Raw genomic sequence first — 4823 nt, forward strand, 5'->3', positions numbered from 1 at the left:
GCTGGATCGATCCAGAGCCCCCAATCGATCGGTGGATCGATTGGGAAGTGTGATTTCACACGATAAGCCTTGGATCGATCAGCCGATCGATCCAAGTAATTCCTGAGAGCACAGAGGCGCTTTGGATCGATCGGTTAATCGATCCAAAGCCTCCCCGATCGATTGGGAGCAATCCAATCGATCGGGATCCGACCGTTGGCATCAAATTTAGCTGCAGGCGTTCGATTCCTTCGGTAGAACTTCACGCATACAGCTCCGATCTACACAGGCGACTCCATAGCTTCTCCACAGAGCTCTCCACGCCAGATCTTGAAGATTCTTGGAAGTTTTGTCCAAGTCAAGAGGCGAAGAAGAGAAGTTAGGGTTAGGGCTTTTATTGCACTTCTTGTAAGCTTTTGTTTGTTTTTTACTGTCCTTTTCTTTCTTCTTGTATTGAGAGTCTTGTAGGGCTTCTCCGCCTTCGGTAGTTACCGTAAAGGAGTGTTTTATTAGTGGAGGGTGCGTGCGTGTGTGGATCCTTGGATTAGTTACCTCTTGTGAGGTGGATACCAAGTAAATCCTTAAGTGTTAGCGTTGTATGTTTTTGTTTCTTGTATTTCCGCTGCACACCATCAAAGAAACAAGCAACGAAGAACACGAAACGCGCGACGAGCTATTCCCCCCCCCCCCCCCCCCCCTTCTAGCTACATTTCGATCCCAACAATCTTATCAATTCTAGAGTTTGACACAAATTTCATATGTCCTAAACTAGTATTTTATGTACTAAACTAGTATTTACAACTTGTTATATTAATCTTTTTAAATAATACCTGCACCTCTAATCTTCTAACCTGTAAAAATCTAAATATTTATTAACATGTTAAGCATCATATATGAATTTAACATCAGTATACATGATTTACCGAAGCCAATGTGCCTATTTGTTAAATTTTATTTTCATTGGTTTTCACAACTTGTAATAACATAAAGAAGAGTATTAGCCTAGAATGGGAATCAACACACTAATGTCGATGAAATCAATTACCATAGACTTCCAAAATACGAGGAATCTCTAAAATTGAACCGAATTAATGGAAATCGAACTAATTTTTTTTTTTTTTCAAACTTACCAAACTGACTTAATTTTAATAAAATAAATTAAATTGATAAAAAATTGATTAATTCGGTCGAGTTTAGAATTAATTATTTTTTTCAATAATTCAATGATTAGTTAGAGATTTATAAGTTTAGTAAATTTACGAATTAGTTTTTTATTTTTGTTTATTCGGTTTAATCGAATAAAATATTTTAAAATTTATACTCGAATACACAAGGCACTATAATAAATAAAAAAAATTAATCTACTAAATATAAGCATTAAGAATCAAACAAATAACAGATTGATAATTATTTATAGAATAACAATTTTTAAATTAGACAAGATTATTTATTCATTAGATATATACAACATGGATATATCTACACTTCATATTAGTTATATGTTCTTCATTTGAGACTTGAATTGTGAGAGAGTAGAACTTGAACAATTTCAAATTATATAAACACCAAATAAATTATCAACTTCAGTAAACAAAGGCATAGTAAATGTAAAGAACACTAAAAACAGATGTCGCAAACCTTATCAATTCCGGAGTTTGACACAAATTTCATATGTCCTAAACTAGTATTTTATGTACTAAATTACTAGTATTTACAATTTTTGGTTATATTAATCTTTTTAATTAATAATTGCCTCTAATCTTCTAACATGTAAAAATCTAAATATTTATTAACATGTTAATCATCATATATGAATTTAACATAATATACATGTTGGCCTAGGGACGGGTTGACGGGGGCGTTGGGGCGAGCGAATCGCCTTTTGCCACATGATTTACCGAAGCCAATGTACAAATTTTATTTTCATTGGTTTTCACAACTTGTAAAAACATAAAGAAGAGTATTAGTCCAGAATGGAAATCGATACACACTAATGTCGATGAAATCAATTACCATACTCTTCCAAAATACGAGGGATCTCTAAAATTGAACCTAATTAATGGAAATCGAACTAATTAATTTTTTTCAAACTTACCAAACTGACTAAATTTTAATAAAATAAATTAAATTGATAAAAAATAAAAAATCGGTTAATTTGGTCGAGTTTAGAATTAATTATTTTTTTCAATAATTCAATGATTAGTTAGAGATTTATAAGTTCACTTAGAAAAATTACAAATTAGTTTTTTATTTTTGTATATTCAGTTTAATCGAATAAGATATTTTAAAATTTATACTAAACCGAATTAATTGATATAACCAATTTTTTTAGAAAAAAAGAAATTATGAAATAATTAAATTGAATTTTTAAATTTGGTCGATTCGGTTGGTTTGTTCCATTTAATTAAATTTGTATCCACCCATAATAGTAACAAAGTGAGAAACCCTAAATAATACTAAAAATATGAAAGTAAGAACATTAAATTTGCATAAAATTGAACTGGAATAGTAATAATACGAAATTATAAATTTAATTCTATCGAGTTGCAAATTATTTGTGCAAATTGGAAATTAATTAAATCAACAATGTTTCTACAATTTCAGTTAATTTTTGTTTATTAATCAAATATTTATAAACTTGAAGTGTTATCAGAATAGATAGAAAGTATATAAGCAATTAGGGGAATTAAAATTGTATAAAATAGTGACTATCAATTTGTTATAGTTTAATACAGTTTGTTGACGAGACGATGATAGAGTTGTCCATGGACTTTGCTTTATCCGAGAAAGAATAGAAGAGGATTTGTAATAAAATCAATAGAAAATAAATACGTGTTAGCATGCTATAACTCCTAAATTGGAGTAGATTTTATGGACCATGAAAGACCTGTGAAACTATGCCTCGCAATGTGAGGGATATGATAAACTGATTTAATGTTTGAGATTAGTGTGAGAACCTAAATAATTTGGATGGGTAATCATATGCAGAGAGAAAAAATAAAAAAAAAAAAATTTAGGATAGACATATAAATTTATAGTTCATCATTTTTATTTTTATTTTTATGGACTCATCACTGGATTTCTAGCTCCTAGGATCAAGAGGGTCAAGCTCGATTCTGATCTTTCTCAGATCAGCACACAAAGATCATCCCTATGAGGAGGAGGCAAGATTTCCGAACTTTAACCACGAAACAGAGAACAAAGCAGAAAAGTTCTTCGAAGCTTTCTTCACTTTGAGATCCTAGTGCAAGTGGATGCGTACTTTGAAAGTCTTTCTAATTTTTCCAGTGGCACTTCAGACTCGACCTGAAAGGTTCCAGTTACCCAGTTACATCTACATATATACCTGAATTCCAGTTACATCTATTGTACCAGACGGAAAAATACAAGCTTTCTTGTAGCATGCAATGCTCAAGTAAAATAACAATTATCTTTCAACATATTAATTAATGATCTACTTGCAGTTTTTATTTTTGAAGTGCTTGTATGTGGGATCGGGATCCTCTGTTCCTCTTGTCTTGATCCGCTCTTAGATCGGGACAAGGAGATTGATGGGAGACAATGATCCCCATCTGTTAACAGGTGGGGGGCCATTGTCCCTTACCAATATAAAGACTGGACCATGAATTGGTCCAACTTTTATGGACTAGAGGATCCGCCCCCCTCGTGTGATCTATTAATCCAATTATTAATCCAATGTTTGTATCTTAACTATCTATTAAGAAAAATTAATATGTTAATTTACTAAATCTATGATTAGATATTTAAAAAAAATGAGAAGAGGTCCTACTATTATCCAGGACAACATTTTACACCCTTGAGCATATCAAAAAAAAATTAGAAAGAGCAGTCATGTTTTTTTATTTATCCAAAAGAGCACCCTAATTTTAAAATTATCAAAAAAGGACCAAATATAATATTATTCCCTTCCTATCCCTTCCACTAACCTCCTAAATCCTCTTTCTCTCTTGTCATTTTCACATATTAGGTTCCACCGTTGGGCCTGATATGAGATCACATCAGACCCAATGGTGGACTTTATATTTTCCAATATCAAGATCACTCTGGATGTGATATGGTCCAATATCAGGCCACACTCCATATCAGACCCAAATTGAGTCTGATTTTTTTTCCATATCATGCATGTTAGACCGATATGGAAAATATTAGACCCATGTTGGGCCTGATATGGTCCAATATCAGGTCTAGCGTGTCTAATATTTTTCTATATCAAACTTATGCATTGAAAAATAGTATGAGATTTAAGAGGTTGGTGGGAGGGATAGGAAGAAGGGGTAGGAAGGGAATAATACTGTTTTAATATTTTTTTTTTTGATAGTTTTAAAACTAGGATTTTTTCTAATATATAAATAAGGGAATGTGATCGCTTGTTTTGGTAAAAAACCGAACAAAATATTAAAAAAAGAGGAAAAGGAGAGGAAATGCTTGGATTCACAGTTATAGGAGTCTAATTCTTATAATTCTAAGATTGAATGGCAAATAATGCAAGGATGATGAGGTGTTTCCTTCAATTTGAATTTAATTTTGGAGAGATGCTTTACGAATTAAAAACCTTCCTAGTAACCTAATCTACCTAAACAATGAACTTCGAACCTAGGTCATCATAGTCCCAATTTGGGCTAGTTGCCATAAGTCACGTTATGGGCTACATTGTTGGCCCAATTGAGCATCTGCCAACCCGATCAGGCTCTACCCAATTAAGCTTTGTAACGCTTTTTTAGATAATTATTTTTTGTTTATTAGGAACTTTAATTAACAATAATTAAGCTACTCATAATATAAATTATTTATGTGCTTACCCGATTCTATAGGTTATAAAAACA

The sequence above is a fragment of the Zingiber officinale genome, chromosome 5B (genome assembly GCF_018446385.1).
Source record: "Zingiber officinale cultivar Zhangliang chromosome 5B, Zo_v1.1, whole genome shotgun sequence".
NCBI lineage: Eukaryota > Viridiplantae > Streptophyta > Magnoliopsida > Zingiberales > Zingiberaceae > Zingiber > Zingiber officinale.